The sequence below is a fragment of the Haliaeetus albicilla genome, chromosome 1 (assembly GCF_947461875.1).
Source record: "Haliaeetus albicilla chromosome 1, bHalAlb1.1, whole genome shotgun sequence".
NCBI classification, from domain to species: Eukaryota; Metazoa; Chordata; class Aves; order Accipitriformes; family Accipitridae; genus Haliaeetus; species Haliaeetus albicilla.
In genome coordinates this window covers 48,967,605-48,984,605 of record NC_091483.1, presented here as the reverse complement: position 1 = coordinate 48,984,605, position 17,001 = coordinate 48,967,605, and the positions used below count along the sequence as shown (strand labels likewise).

The 17,001-nt window shown below is 43.8% G+C and overlaps 1 long non-coding RNA gene across 2 annotated transcripts; it reads left to right on the top strand.

The window, feature by feature from the left end:
- Positions 1-352: 352 nt before the first annotated feature.
- LOC138686209 (uncharacterized) lies at positions 353-17,001 on the top strand. Of its 2 annotated transcripts, XR_011325579.1 has the most exons (4): positions 353-505; positions 731-842; positions 3,136-3,343; positions 3,756-17,001. It is a non-coding gene; the product is annotated as an uncharacterized lncRNA (long non-coding RNA). The 2 variants fall into 2 exon arrangements; XR_011325580.1 differs by lacking the exon at positions 731-842.

Sequence of the window (17,001 nt, the reverse complement as noted above, 5' to 3'; positions counted from 1 at the left end):
TTTTTTGTGCCCTCTGGCCCTGTGACCTTACCAACCTGTGCTGAGCCACTAGCATCCTGACCGTTTTGGTTACTACTGGAGGAAAAAAAGCAAATCCTTTCCTGGTCTTAAAATGGCTCCAAAACAGAGCACAGATTCCCTGCTGAAGGTGACCTGTTTTAGGGTGTTTTTTTATCCCTGCTAGATTCTGCTTTGCCATTATTAAAACTCCACAGCGAAGCATTTCCTAGCTTTGTCCCTATATTTACAATACCTTTTGACTGAGATGTCTAAGAGCTTTAAACATATGCTTTAAACAGTGGACGGTTGGCGCTGACATTTGTTACAAATCTTTTCAGAGGGCCCTGTGGAATTGTTCTAATCCGGGAAGAGCCACTGACTCGCTGTGTGATCTGACAGAGTGACATATCACTTGACCTCAGCCACAGCAGCTGTAAAACGAGGTGGAAATACAGGGCCTGACAGAACAGCAGAGGATGCCTTTCGGCAGAGCTTTCTCGAGCAAGTAAGTTTCAGATCCATGGCTTGGCTTGCTTCTTATTCCTCCCGAAGTCTGTGATGAGTTTTGGATCAAAATTAGGTTTTGCAACATTTCTTTCCAATTTTGACGGCGGAAGGACGCGTTAGGCAGTCGCGTTGGTTGCTTGCGGTGGAACAAACCGCAAAAGGCTGTTTTTTATAGCTGAGCTGAGAAAGCGCCCTCCGATCGCGTCGGGGTTTTTTTTTGCAGGACAGGAGCAGAGACGTTTCAGACACAAACATCCCTTCCTTATTGCCCCTCTGCGAACCGCGGGACAGCTGCGACAGGGCGAGCGCCGGCAGCCGCCCTTGCCCACAGAAAGGTTTGTCGCCGCTGCCGGACCCTCGCTGCCGCCGCCGCTGCTGCTGCGGGGGCTCCAGAGGGCGCAGCGTCCCCGCGGCAGCCCCGCCGCCCCGCGCCGCCCCCGGGACCCCGCAGCCCCGGTCCCGCCGCGCCCCCCCCCCGCCCCGCCCCAAACCGCGGGAGCTGAGGGGTGAGAGGAGAAGGAAATTGGTTTACTCCTGGTGCAAGCTTTCTTTGTGAATTCGGAAAGAAACATCCGAGCTTTCCCGCCCTGCGTCTTTCGGGGCGGGGAGGTGGGGGGTTGAGCGTTTGGGTTTTGTCGTTTGCTTTGCGTTTTTTCTTTTCTTTTTGGCTAGCTGCTGCAGTACGGGGGAAGGGCTGGGGAAGGTTTGCCACGCCAGCAGGCACAGCGGGACGTATTTTCTGTGGGTTGGCCGTGGGCGCTTTAAGCAGCAGCTGAGCCGCGCTCCTCCGCAGGCGGCTGTGTTGGAAGTACGGGAGCGCCCGCAGCGCGCCTGCGCCTGGGGCAGCGGCACGTACCCTGCCGAATTTGCTGACGTTGACATCGCCAGCGTTCAGCTTTCAGCTAGCTCACGTCTGAGGATAACCTTAAACAAGAGTCCCTTTCGCTGCCCGTTCAGCACACTTACATTTAACCTTAAGTGTTCTGCTATTTATGCGTGTGAAACGTCTTCCCCACCTTAGTTGTTCTGTCTGCCTACGGGGGCGGATCTTGAACCGCTAAACATCTGGAAGGCCGCCCCTAGGCTGCACCTAGATGTCCCCTCTCTGCAGAGAAATCTCTGGTGGGCAAAGGGCCCGTGCTTGGTGGATCTCTTCGCTGTGCGATGCAGATCAGAGGTGGGGGGAGGCAGCTGGCAGAGGCCAGGGAGAGCTGGGCTCCAGTGAGCCTTGCTTTGGAGAGTGACTTGGCAAGGCAGAGGAGAGGAGGGAGGCTGATGAAACTTTAAGATGGACTTAAGGCTGCTGTAAGATGTTTTAACCCCAAACTGGTTTGAGTCCAATCTTAACAGGAGCTTAGGGGGCAAACTGCAGGGTCCGTCCTCAGGTATGTGACGTGCCCAGGCGCACAAAAACACACGCTAAGCCAAGCTGAGCTGGAACTAAGTGCACGAAAGCAATCTCATTCCAGCCTATAGCACAGTTTTCATAGCACAGCCTCTGCTAGAGCCGTCTGGCACAGCCACTGGAGCTGACGTCCTGCTTGAACTGTCCCACTTGCATTCCTGAGCCGTCGGACAACAGCACGTGGATCGGCAGGCAGCGGTCTGCAGCACATGCCAAGCGAGTTTGTTACAAAACCAGAAACACGATAGATCTTTCCATTTTCCAGTGTGTCTTCCCCAGTCCTTACCCTTTTTACTGCCAGTGAAATGTAGAGGCATGTGAGGTGCGGTGTCCCAGCTGGACCTAATCTGTGCACATCTCAGGGTGTTCTGATCTAGTTTTAGTCCAGGCAAAAGCAAACAGTTTTGATTTGAGTCTGCCCAAAGGTTTGGAGCAGTCATATTATAAATGGGATGTTGGTATGGGCCTTGTCCATAATTCTTCTATTCATAATTTGCTTCATCTTGTTCTCATACAAATCAAACTAAATCAGCCTGAAGAGCTGAAGCAGTTACGGACCAAGGAGCCTTAGCAGTGGCAGTCCCCGGGAAGATAAGCCTGCCACCTCCCTCTTCTTGCACTACCAGCCATCTTACTATTGCTCTCATTGCCATTGGTGACCTGGTACCTAAGGCACAGACAGTTGCACTTGGGTGCCTGACTCTACTAATTTCAGCTGCCTCAGCAGTTGATGCATGACAACTAGAACCACCCTGGGCCAAGAGTACATAGTGTACATCCCACACATAATGCCATCACTACCTTCGGATGGTTTCACCGACTCATACAGTTTAGAATTAGGTATTTAGGAATTACTTCAGTTTCTCTGTGGCTGGTAACAACTAGGTTATTATAACTGGACTGTTCTTTAAAAATAAAAATTAATTTTCACCAGCAACCTTTAATTTTATGTGCCATGAACACATAAATAAACTAGTTAGTTTCCATTTCTGATTTTCAGACACTTGCACATGAATTGCCAATAAGTGAGGAGCAGTTGAGGTCTATAAAATATTTTTTTCACTTTTATTTCATAATTTCATGCTGGTTTTCTAACGTGGCTTTGAATTACTACTGTGACTTCCTGTGTTTCTGCAAAGAAGGAGAAAGAAATGTTCTCCATCCCAAGGATATGTGATGTCATACCTGCTATTTTTTCCCCCTTATTTTTCTAGATTTTCTAGATGGGATGCCTCATGAGAAAAGAGTCAAAGATGGTGATGGTTCTAGGCAAAACTCTTGAATCATTTAGTCCAGCTTTCTGAATTGGGCAAAACACCTTGCTGTGTATTTACACTTGACTTTGAATTAACTCTTGGATGTTTGCAACAACAGCATTTCAGCAGTCAGGGAGACCTTGTGAAGCCATTTCCCTTCACTTAGTAGCCTATCGTAAGATTTTTAAAAAATTAATCCATAAATTTTCTTGGGTTTTTTTTCCCCTGGCAGCTTCTAATCAGTATGAAACGTGAAGATGCCCTTTCTTCTAATCAGTAATGTATTTGATTGTATATAAATTGTATTTTCATATGCTTATCCCAGATAGAAGTATAAGAAACAATATGTATATTGTCTCCGGAAGTGTAGAAGAATATTACTTCTGTTGCCTTTTTAAGGGGCTCTGTTCTGGTGGTATCCAGGAAAATAATTCCTGCTTCTGTGACTTCTTTTCCTCCATGTCTTCCCTTTAAAGTAAACCAAACCCAATTCTGTAGGACCACTGGGAAATTCTTTGAGAGGAAGGCTGCAATATGCATCTGTGCCAGCCAAACAGCTTTCTAATTCCCGGTTTCATTTCCTGAAGACACCTAAGTAGGGCTGAGCTGCCGGATGTCTGAACTTCTCCCTGATGTATGTATTTTATCTACTATCGTCTCAGACATGGTTCAGAAGACTATATACTGTATAAAAAAGCAGACAGAAGTTGTGACCGACCACACAGTAAGTATACTAGAAGTTCATCCTTCCTCCTGCAAAACATATTTACGGTTGTTTAATATTATAATATTTGAAGAAAGTCCAGAAATGTTGTGAGTTTTTATGACTAAGCAGAGCAGTGTTTCAGGGAATGGATACACTGCTAGTTCAAAATGCTCTAGTGTCTCGGACCCTCTGAATTTTGAAGCTGGGCACTAACTCAGTGTTTCAGTGAGTAGTACTTGCACGTTTCGAGTAGTAGGGAAAATATAAAGCGTACTTGAAAACACTTCTGTGGTAGCAACTGTGATCATGGACCAGACCCCAGAGGGCAGATTTGCATTGCACTTGCCACCTTGATGTTTGGCTTGCTGAGTGTCTGATCAGCCAAGCCAAACTTCCTTTACTCGAAGGGGGGTTCTTTGGGTCATTTACTAATGTGTTCATTAGTGCAAACTATCCGTTCAGCTTTGACAGGAATTTTTTAATAATGTCTTTCTTAACATTGTTCTGCTTTTGCACGTCTTTTTATGATCTTCTGCATTTGTCCCCTTTTACATTTAGCCTTTATGCTGAAAACTGTTCTAACAACAGTTACCATCCATTTAAATGGACTTTGTCTGCTTCTTATTAAGAAGAAATCTTTGTGTTTCAGTAAAATCTGTGGATCTGTTTGGAAAAGTCTTTTGTCAAAAAGACAAAATTTTCATTTGAAAGGTAGCATAATTTTCTGTTTTGTCTCACTTATCACTTACTTAGTCTACCTTTTAATTGCTGAGGTTTTTTTCTCCCTGCAGGAGGTGTAAACATCCACGCACCTAGCTGAACAGAGAAACAGCACACTAATTTCACAGTGACTTTACACCTATTTGCACAGTGAAGGCTGTTATTTGTAAAATGCAAACATCCCAGAAGCCTGTAACAACTAGGCTATAGCTGCTGCACCTCGAACTTGGTGACAGGGCTTCCCTGGCATCTACCTGAACTGCCTCCCTCTGGCTCAGAGAAGAGTTTGGTTTCCTCATGCTACTTTCTGGCTCCTGAAGTTCTACCTTCCTTTTCTAATTTTCCTTTTCTGATATATTTCTAATAATCTGTGGATGTTTAATTAACTTTACTTACAAACAAGTATCCCCACATATGACTTCCACTGCCTCTTCCTTGAAGGCTAGTGTGAAGTCCAGCTGAGAAAAATCTCAAGTACCATCCTTTACCTTCTGTATTGTAAAAACACAAGGGATTTCAACAGCTTGGCTGCCTGAACTGGGGCGTGCTGAGAAGCTCTAGGCAGAATGGCTCTGTGGATCCAAATCTTAAACCAATGGCAGTGTTAGAATTAAGAAAACTAGTAAGGGAAATTAATAATAATAAGCTGCGATACCTCTTAAATACAAAAGCAATAGATGCTGTGGTCTCTGGTTTACGTACATGAAAACAGAGGCAGAACCTGTGCCTGCACGCATCCTTAAGTGCCATGGCAAAGATGGGACTAGAGCACAGCCTTCCTAACTCTGAGCTTAGCATCCTACGTACTCGTCCACACAGTCTCTTTTAACAACAGGACACTGAAACAAACACAAAATGTTAGAGAAGCCGGAATTCAGTAACAGTAAGCAATATGAGATCTCTACTTTCTGCTCAGTCTTGTACTCCACATGAAAGGCTACAGAAACTTCTGGTAATTTTATAACCTGTAGTTTGCAGCTGCATCCAATAGGACTTGGTAGGTAATGGTGACAAGGGCATCAGTTGATGGGATCCCATTCAAGGCTAAGCTTCAGATTCTTGAAGTTCCTGGAAGAATCTTCTGTCTGGGTTGGGTTGTGTGAATGGGCTCTTTGCCCATTTAACTGTGCAGAGCTCCAGATACAGCAAGATCTTCCTGTTCTAATTTGCCCATATTTCATTTCTTAGACTTATCATCAATCTAGTGTCTTTGTAATCTACTGTACTGCTACTTCATGAAGCGGTCTGGGCTACCAGATGCCAGAAGACATTAATGAATGGCTGCTGTGCATTCAGAGGGCAATTGCACATGCGTAGAGCAAAGGGGAAGGTCTCCTGGGCATCCCTTGGCAAAGCGTACTGATGAGTGCTAGGACAGTTTAAGCTACCTTTCACCCTTGTCCTCCCTCTGGTCCTGCGCTGAGTCCTGCCTGCAGAACGCAAGTCCGTATTTCCATTCTGCCCTGAGGCAGCTCTTTTCACCTATGTAGGTGGCCAGCCTGTTTTCCAAATAGAAAAAGGACTCACAGCCAGTTTGACCCTCCCGTGTAAAGACATTGGTGAGACATTAAGCAAAACATCCTAATTAGCAGCAAAAAAGGAATTTTAATCCTGTACAATTTGGGAAGTGAACACTGAAGCTCGAAAAAGTGGGAAATAGAGAAATCTTAAAATGAATATGTGGGGAAATAGGTGAGACAACATAATATTGAAAGTAGAATACTGTCAATATTAGTAATACTGATGGAAATACTAATATTTTATCTAATGACTTTGACACCAAAAGTAGGCAGGTAGTGGTGAAGTTTGCCCATGAGATAAAGCTAAGAAACATTGTCAATATAGCTGAAGTCAGAGACAACATAGAAGGTGAATTGGATAGTCTTGAGGACATGAAATTCAGTCAGAGTACCAGATCATGCCTTTGCATACTGATAATAAGTATTTCTCTTATGAGCTGGGACTCCATCCATTTCAAACAATGAGCAAGAAGAGGCCTGGCCTGTGCTGCTTGTTCCTGAGATGACTGAGCTCTCAGTGCTGTGTAATTCTGCTTTTGGCACCGTGGCAGCCCGTGGTGTAAGACCGTAGCTCAGCAGGCTCCCCTGTTACTGTGTGTCACAGGTCTCAGTGGGCTGCAGAAGGTAAGTGGTAGTGTATTAGTGACATGCTGGCATTCGTCTTGACCAAATTCATCCTCACACATTAATGTTCAAGGGAGAAAGGAGGACTTTTCAGCTCCAGGGACGAAGCAGACTTTCTACATGACCTGCGTTTTTTTGCATGGCCTGGGAAATTCGCTCATTGAACTTTTAATCTGAGGTAATGTTTTAAATTTAGTATTGTTAAAGATGTTTGTTCTTTAAAATGCCCTCTGTTTTTCTTTTTAGTAGCCTGTACTCCAAAATGACATAAAGAAGGCTGGTTTTGAGAAGAGGGCCTAAGGATGGAAAGAGGAGGGAAATACTTTGCGTGAAGCAGAAGTCTGTGAGACAGCGTTCTGCATAAACCTGCCAGTCTGGTTTCAAGATGTGTCTCATAGGGCAGTTTTACTATCCCCAGCATAGCTACTGATGCTTGTCCTGAAGAAAGATAATGCATTATGACCTGTCCTGCCCAAATATCTACAACCCCTTTCTGGATTTAGCAAAAAACCCTCCTTACCAGCCAACCTTCAAATGTATCTCTGCAGAAGGACATAAAACCCAGCAGGACTCCCTTATCACATGGCATTAACTGATGTGATGCTGTCATTTTCGATATGTGTGACTTCTTGCCTCCAACCCCCATGCTGAGGTCTCGTGTTCCTTTTTTCCCCAGGGTCATGTCGTACACAGAGTTCCCACTGTGGCTTTGCTCTGCTGGGTCAAGGGAAACATGAGATGACAATTTTTACCCTTTCCTATTAATGGTTAAATTTGGAGAAGGAAAAACAAGAGGTGTTTGTGGATTTCATCTTCAAGATTGATTTTATAAATCAGGATAAAATGTAAAGACGGACCCTCCTCAGGGCTTTTGACCTCCTGTACCTTTAAGAGAGGGGTAGCGGGATGGCATCTAACAGGCTCTGTAGCTGTCCCAGATTTTAACTGTTTTCTTCTGAATAGCAAGTATGTGATTCAAAGAGTGCCTGGCAAAAGCTTCTTGTATTTTTGTAGTAGCAGCATTGGAAATATTTCATGCATATATAAGATCCAGCATCCACGTAGACTGTTGTTGTTTTCTGCAACTTTTTGTAAGTTTGGGGAAAACTTAATAAGTACTGTTTCTCTTTCTTTCTTTCTTTAAAAAAGACAGGGAGAGAAAGCCTGCATTTTCTGCCATTTCCCAAGAGGCTTTTTATCTGTTTAAACCAACTAGGGATTTTTCACATATTGACATAAGCATTCATTTGCTAATTTGCTGGACATTAAACTGCACAGCATTCTTGAATGAGACTGGAATACTTGGGTACTTAGTGCTGCTCAGACCCCGCATCATTCCCAGTACACATATGGTTTTCCTCCTCTATCTCCTAGATAAAAGTCACTGTTTGATCGCCTTAAGGAAAAGAATGAGTTAAATGGACCAATATTCTAGCCTTGGCTCTAAAACTGGGCCTTTTCAGAAACTCCTCAGCACCTGCAGCAGCTAGGTCATTTGCACATACATAAATAAATAAATTAACAATGAATAAATAATTTAATCCCACCACACAATGCCACCTTGCAGATCTGATCCTTTGCTCCCAGTGAATTTGTCCATTCCTAATTCTTTTTGATAAAGTCCTCAGATACTTGCTGACTGTCAGTCTAATTTTCTTATTGTTTTCGCTTGATTAGTTCTGTATGACCTAAGGTCGCCCTTAAAATCCACATCTCTCGTGAAGACTCCGAAAGGCCTTCTTTTTTTCAAAGGGATGGAAAGTGCCTGCCATTTCTCCGGACAAAAGCCTGGAAGGTTTTCAGTTATTAGCCTCCTGAAGCAGCCCTTTCGCTCACCCAAGCGCAAAAAAAACTCATTAGGGGGCACCTTTCTTTCTGGCTTCTTTAACTGACGCATGTAGGGTTTACGTGTTTCAAGATTTGCAGGTCTTGGATGAATTCGGACAGCCTCCCTTTTAACCCTGCCGGCCTGCAGTTATGCCCACTGCAGATACTCACCGTAGCTCCGTGCCCTTAACCACCTGGAGATGTTTCGTCTTTTTAAAAGCCGCTTTACACCCCGCTTCGTGGGGAACAGAAGAGACGTCAGCGTGCTGCTGCACTTTGAAGCCACGCTCCCGCAGGGTGTGGGTGGAAAGGCAGGCAAGGCTGCCAGCTGCCGACAGGCTCCACGTTTTGCACTTTGCGATTAAAATAGGAAGTCAAAGTTAGTGTCTCGGTCACGCAACCCTTATTACCGTCGGAGGGATTTGCAAGACTAAGGCAGTACAGCCCTGAGAGCCTGCCATGGCTGGGCGGCATTATGCCCTGGCCTGCTTATTCTCTTTCAGGCAGCAAGGTAAATACTCTTCTCATATAGGCTGAGTCGCCTTCCTGAGCCACGCCAGGTGGGCTAGAGAGACTCCCTAAAGATGCGTCTTCACACACGTCGTATCTGGCTGTCTTGCCCTTCGGAGGAATGTGCAAAATTGCCGGCTTCTGCATTCACTTGGGCTGGCAGAGGTTGTAGATCAGGACAGCACCTGATCTGCCGTACTTAAACAGTGCTGCCCAGCAATGCCATACCTGTGGTTACCTTTTAAGAAGAGAAACAGCCTGAAATTGTACTGACAGGTATTACAGTAAGGAGTGTTTCTCACTTACCTAGGCTCTGGTATATTTGTGAAAGAGAGACATCATGTGATTGAAGAGAGGTAGGAGCAAACCAATTATGTTTTCTCTTTCAGAAAAGGGCTGCCTAGTCTCTTTGAAGTGAGACCTCAGTTCAGGCTGGGATCTGAGCCTAAAGAGGAGAAAGATGCGCAGAAACAGAAGGAAAATAAGCAAGTCCAAAAAGTGTAGGTGGAAGATATCCTGGGCAGGTATAGAAAAATAGGTGTCTTGCTCCTGCAACACTACTTCTCTTTGTCCTGAAGAGCAGCTTGTCTTCCGCTGGGCTAGAACTGACTATGATCCTTCTGGGTTAAAATTTGGTAGGGAAGCTCAGGGCTGCAGCTGAGGTCCTACTTCCAAGCATGCATATTTGTGGCCACTAATTTTGGTCCCAGCCGTTTTCAGGTATATTGTCCTTGTTAGGTTGGAAGAATGCACCATTATGACCACTGGTTCTTTTCCTAACTTGCCAGTTCCTCCGAAATCCCCACAATACCAACACTTTACCTCAATGTGGTTTTCCTCTGAAATCTGAGTGAAACAGCCCTCAGTTAAGTAAAGCGAGTCTAGTGCATAAGGCTGAGCTTACGTGCAAATCCTTGCAGGGTCGGCACTGCAAACCGCATTACTCTTTCTGCTGGTATAAATGCTGAGCCGTGATTGGTTGGATATAGCGTAAAATAATGCAGAAGCTATGTGATCTACTCCATAATACAAAGTAATAGTTACATTATGGTCTGAAGAATAGCAGAAACAACAAGAAATGAGAAACGAGGGGAATTTTGGACTGCAACCTGGCAGTAACGTGGTGTTTAATCTTGACTTGTGATCCTCTGTCAGTAGGGTCCTGCTCCCTGTTTCTAATCTGCCGACTGAGTAGCTGTCAAAATTCATTCCACTCTTTGTAACCTGGGTAATCTCATCTCCCGGAAAACTTCAGGACTACAGTGAGTCTTGGAGCACATCGTTGGGACCACACAGAAATTGTGATGTTGTGATACATCAATTTTGTAGAGGCTGCTGAAGGCACCAGGAGACAAATCACAAGGAGAAATTGTATCAACATGGTAACAGGCAGAGTCGTGTTTATAACTTTGCATCAGTTTCCTTCCCTACTTCAAGCTATGCGGGGCTATCAAAAGCTTCCTGCATAAACACTACCCAGCAATAGAGGATGGGTTGGAAGATTTAGATGAAATTAACTCCTGGCGTCTCACTCAGGAGATCATGTATCTTCTGCTGATGAGGTAAGACATACGACCTTGGAAATCACAGTAAAAATAAGGTAGAACCATGGTGGATGGTGATGTCCCTGGAGATCAACTCATTATCCCTCATTCAGAGGATTTTCTATCTGAGCAAGCATCATTTTAGCAGTCTGATGTCCGTTGGCATAAAACTGTAATCCTTAGAAAAAATTTCTGAAGACGTCAATGACTTTGCTGGGAGTTTGCTGGTTAAGTACACAGCTATTTGGCTAATAATAGGAATAACTTCCTATTTTTCTTCAAAATAGTCATTATCTATTGTTGTTGCTCATTTTAGTGCCATTACATTTTGTCTTTTGGTGTTTTGAGGGAAGGTTTGACATCCAGTCTGAAATAGCAAGGGAACTCTGCAAGCTTGAGAAACTTTAATGATAAATAAGGATGACACATTGGGTTTTCAGGAGTTTGTGAGACATTTGGCTACTCCTCGAGCTCTGCATGTTTTCCCAATGCCAAGCATTGTCCACCCGAAAAAGGAGCTGGTAACTTAAGGTTGTGAAAAAGCTCAGCTGTGATTCTGACATCCTGGTGGTCAGGGTGTGGGCAAATGTAATTTATTTCAGTGGGATAAAAATGCTGGTCGTGAAACTGTGTTCTAATATGGTGCGCTGTTTCAAAAATGGAATGAAACTGGATGAGTAGGGGGTTCAGCACCAAAATAGCACCTGGCTAAGGATAAGCTTTCTTTTTAAAATGCATGAAGCACAAGCTTCAGCAGCAAAACTGGCTGATGATGAATCCTAAAAAAATAAATCCTTTTCCTAAAAAAGGGATTAAACATTGTCTATCCTATAATGTGTCTATTTGTGATGAAATGCCAATTCCTAACTACATTCATGAGAACGCAGCATTATTCTGTTCACTCACGTTAGCATCCAGAGCTAGTAAAATTTCACTGACTGTAATGAAGCGGAGAGGAGAAGAGAGGATAATTGATTTCCATTGAAATAATTGGCAACATTTTCCCTTAGCATGCACATGCTTAAGAATATTGATTTTCTGATTTTATATGTAGATGTTTTCTGCATGGAGTTCCTGAAGCCCTTTGCTTCATGTTGGCAAAGGCGGCAGGGGAATAACGTGGCTTCTATTATGCAGGCATCCCGGAGCTAAACCAGTGCCGTGGAGGGGCTCAATTGCTGGGCAGCAATGAGGGTGGGATTCAGCTGCCCTGTTTTTTTCCCTACTTGTATATCTGAATCTGACCTATTGATCCTGCATTCCCTTCTGATTCAAAAGGGGAAAGATACATATTTCAAGGAAAATCAGCTCATTTTTAAAGGAGAAACTAAAATCAGTCTGATAAATTGTCCTCTGGAGATGCCTCTTGACTAGAAAGATTGCTTAGAATGATTAATTCATTCTTAGACCTCTACCTTTGAGACATCTAACAGTTAGTTTTAGTCAGATGCTCATAAATTTCAGTATGTCCTTCTATTATCAGACCACTGAAAAGATTTTTCCTTTATGGTATGATGTTGCTTATGACAAAATAATTTTTCCAAGTATATGAATGAAAAAAAATCCCACTGGTCCCATCCCATCCTTGTATTTCAGCCTGGTAAAGGATGAAACTTGCCAGCATCCTGCCTGTGCGTTTGTGGACCTATAGGCTCCAAAGCACACCTTATGCCCTGGCCAGCTGTGATGAGATGCTCAAAGGGGTTTTGTGCCCTACCAAATGGTTGTCATTTTCCTGAAATAACTTACCACCTTGATTTTTTTCTGTTTGCAGTTACAGTGCCTGGAAGACTCTTTCAAAGGCCTTTAGGAAGCAGGATGCTGACAGCAGGGGTTACCGCTCTGTTCCAGAACGCCAGTCTCCAGATCCCTATAACTTCCTGATGAAGTTTATCATTCTCTCTCTAAATTTGATCCTAATCTGAAAAGGCAAATTGGTTACAAATCCTTTTTGGAAGCAGCTCATAAAAAAGCTAGGCAATTACAGCCAACCCCCCCCTTGCAAACCTGCTATAAATTAACATAGAATAATCCCATGTCTAGAATAACAGCATTTATATTCTCCCCATTGCCTGTCCTTCTAGCTATGTCATATACTTCTCACAGGCATGCACGTCTTCTACCTAATTATTGCTTGCCATATTCAATACTGTAAGTTGCTTTGTGAAGGGGTGGTAGAAGCTCCTTCTGAGAGCGTAAGCAAAGCTGGATATAACACAGTTGCTAACTGCATGTAACATACAACAGACTAAGAAAATTAATGCTACCAAGATTAATTTTCTGAAAAGGAGAGGCAAAGGTGCAGCATGGAGAGTTGCAAATAGCTTTTGGGAATTTGAAATATTCGGTGAAGAACAGCATGCCATTTTGCTGCTTGGAACCTCCTCACCGTGGAAAGGAGATCCTTTGACCTCATAGAGTCGGATTAGTTCCTGCATATGCACACAGGTGGAGGTTGGCCTTTCATTTAAGTATAGATTGTTGTGCCTAGTTGTGGGTTTTTTTTTCTTGGAGGAATATTTTATGCACTGAGTACCAGAGGCTGTAGGACCTGTTCTGTAGCCGTTCTGTACATGACTTTACTTTCATGACCAGAGTAATTGTGTATTTAGGACCAGGTTAGGTTCTTTACTTTCCATACATCTTTATAAACATGTGGCTGCATAGCTGAATTAATAAAATGAGCATGATGAGCCACTGAAATACGTATCACTTACCTGTTTGGTAAGCTCTCTGCTGATGCAACTCCATCATGTCTCCTCCTCATGGAAGCAGCTATAGCTTCAGGGATCTCCAGGAAGCTTTGCCCACCTGCACTAGCTAAGGATTTGGTCCACGATATATGCACATAGGGAACAAGCATGTAGGAGTCTCTTGTTTGCTTTAATATACTGGCTTTCCTGCAGAAGGTGATTTGTAACCTGCTGTAAACAGTGGTAGCTTTAATCATCATTTTACTGGTGTTCATAGATCTCTGCTGTCGAAGAGGTTATGGCATTATGCAGCAAAGGATGTACTCTTGCTCTAGCTCTTTTTCCAATTGCTTTCTCTCCTTCTCCAGACATCAGAGAGAATTTACAATACTTTCAGTAATAAAACTCCAAGACATGTTTTTTCTCATTTCTTTAAGAGAGCAGGAGGTACTGTATGAAAAAAGTTTGTGGCATAGAAAAATTATCATTACTTCCTATGATAAAAAGGGGTTTTATAGTAGAATATGCAAGACAGCTTATATTGATTCCCTGAGAACATTCCAATATATTGTTGTCTTATATGTAATATATATTGTCTCAGGGTTTCCTGAGGTTCTTGAAATTTTGTAATCTGTCCTCAGTGAATATCATTGTTCCCTGTTACACTTTTCTCATTTTGAAACTGAAGCTGTGTGGGGTTTCTTCTATAGGTTTTGTTGTTATTGTTTCTTCTACAGATCCCAGTCCTGAAAACCCAATAGTCAATTTGATAGTAAGGGTAAATTATTTCCATCCTACCACCTTTGGCAGAAAAACTCTGTATCCTAATTTTCACACACAGCTATAGTGGCATCACCTGTTGTAGCAAGTAAGGTTGTACAGGTGTATCAAATACCTGTCTGTATCAAACCATGAGGTTGCCCTAGGATAAATTAAAGGACATTTTAGTTTGGGGGGAAAAAAGAAAAAAGAAAAAAAAAAAGAAGACCAATCCTACATCTTAGTCATAAAAGACTGACCTTTAAAGGCTAACTCTGTGAATTCATCCCTTGGAATAACACTAATGTAGCACGCACGGGATGGTATGAGGATCTAACAAAGCCACATTTAAGCAAAGAACAACCAAGCTAGACTAGGAAATACTGAGAAAAAACTAAACTGAATCCAGCTGTACTACAGAAAAGGACCTGTAGAGGCTTCCTATGGATGTCGTACACAGTAGTATACAGGGTACACGAAGCAGATGGTACACAGACCACACGCACCTCCAGAGGAGGAGAACGGAGGTGCGAAAGCCATAGTCCCCACTCCGTCCTGGCATGGAGAAAGCACTGCAACCCTGTCACAGCTTCATGCTTGCAACTCTAAATTGGATGCCTCCTTCAACTTGATATGCTGAGATAAACCATCTCCGGACGGACTACTGTCTAATCTCTCCTTTCAAAGGACTAACCAGGGCACAGTGTTTCCTTCAAAGACAACCGAAGTGGCTTTGTAGGGGCAGAGCAGTTATGAGCAGGCACTCCCAAAGAGAGACACCCAGTTTTTAGCCTCGGAGACTTCAGCCTTGAGACTCGAACTTCCTAGAAGGATGTCTAAGCCTCAGGCTAGGAACTAAGGGCTGGGAGATGGAGGCGCAGGCCATTGAATCAGAGCGAAGGCGCTTTCTGCCGTAGTCCTGGTCCTAGGGTTTCAGTTGGACTGCAGCCTACCCTAAATGCCTGCACCCTTCATGGGACTGAAAGCCTGGTTTTGGTGCTGGAATTCACAAGAGACAGAGAGGAGCTCAGAGCTCAGGAGCTGCCTGGTTTCCACAAAGCTAGCAGGAGACTGAGATAGTCTCTAAATAAAGGACTGCAAAGTGAGCTGGTGTAAATCCTTCTACATGCGCCGGGTTAAGCCCTCAGCAGGCGTAAAACTGCCTTCATAGTGCTCACCAAAAGCGTAACAACTGAGTCACAGACCCTCTCGTGAATTCCCTGATGCCTTGCAGGACTCCCTTGCTCAAAGGGCCTCATTTTTTAAATTACACAATCATTACGTAGACTACAACTGCATTTTGAGGTGTTACATTCTTACAGTAATTAAAAATTAAATTGCCTTTAAACTTTTCAGAGCATATGTGCAAAAGTTTGAATTTCTTGTTAGCAAAAGCATTTTTTTTCAGCCTAATTAACTGCATTACTGCTGATGAAATATAATGCACATTTCAATTACTGTAGCTTGAAAATGAATGTTAAACAATCTGTTTCCTGAGTGGAACTGGATTTAATATTCGGAGTTTGAATCTTCCAAACTGCTCCTCTTTCCTCGCATTTGTTGTTTCATCCAAATGTTGTTGGTGTTGCCCTCTCTCACCTTTTGAAAGGAGGTTAGTTGTTTTTTCTTGACATGCCACTCTGTATGCAGTATGGTATGTGGGTAGGTATCAGAGCTTTAACCTTATATACATATTAAAATGCCTTTCTCACACATCTTGCCATAATTATGTGTTCTCTTCAATAGAATCCAGTGTTCTTTTCCTAAAACGGCCTTTACGCAATCTGTGGGCAAGTTTGCTAGAAATAAACATGACGATGTGAGAGGGGATGGACTTGTCCAAGGCAGGAGGCAAGTCTGTGAGGTCAGATGCTGCATCTCAGCAAATACGCAACTGTCAGCTGGAGGGTTTTTTTCCAGAAGACTGCCTTTGCGAAGGGGTTGCTGGACAAGCAGGCAGCTGCTTCAGCAGCATGTGTCTAATGCACAGACTGTTCCCAAGAGTCACAGGCGAACAAGGTTTCCTCCTCCTTATGCCTGAGTCACTTTATGAAGGGAAAACACCCATCTAGGCTTCCAGGCACTGTTTAACTCTCTCTGAGAATGTGGTAGCAGGGCAAGAAGCTGATTTGGATAGGGTGGTCATTGTAACCCGGCACCTGAGACCCGCTGCTCTCCTAAGCACTTCTGGTATGACCCTGGTCAAATCGTGCAGGCTACCCTGGGGGACTGTTGAGCCTGAGGAACAGCAGCAGTGTCCCACAGAGCAGTGGGACAGCAAGACTTACAAACTGGCAGGATCTTTGGGAAAGGGATCATATCCATACCACTAGGAAGCCAGCTATCATGTGCATCACTACTGGAAGGAATCTGTGATTAAGAGCCTTTGGCAGTGCTGTTCATCCTCCTTCCCTCAGCTGCTTCTTCCCAACCATGGCTCAGCCCTTATAGATGTGCTGATGCAACTGGTTGTGGTCCAATGCTGTGAGCAGGGTCGCTGACCCCAAGTAAAATAAAAATACTATTTTCTCATTAGCTGGTGACCTGATTGATAAGTTGCCCCCAAAATGACTGTGTTGGCACGAATTCGGGGACTGTGCTCTGTGGCACGGGCTCTGTTTCCAAGGCTGGAGACTCCACAGCATGGCACTGCCACCAAAGCCCCCAGATCTTTGAATGATGCCTTCAGACTAGTGCAAAACCACGGGAAGAAAGAAGGGTTCTGATCTGTCTTATATATGCTCAAAGTTCATAAACATTTTTACTTATTTAAGAGTGGCACAGTAACACTTCCTTCCAGGCTTTGCCTGTTGCCTGTTTAAAACGTGAATTTTTAAGGTGGAGAGTTTGTGCGCAGGCTACTTGTGTGTCTTTGATCTAATTGATGATGTTTTACTTCCCTGAGAGTGCAAATAAATCCTTATGATAAA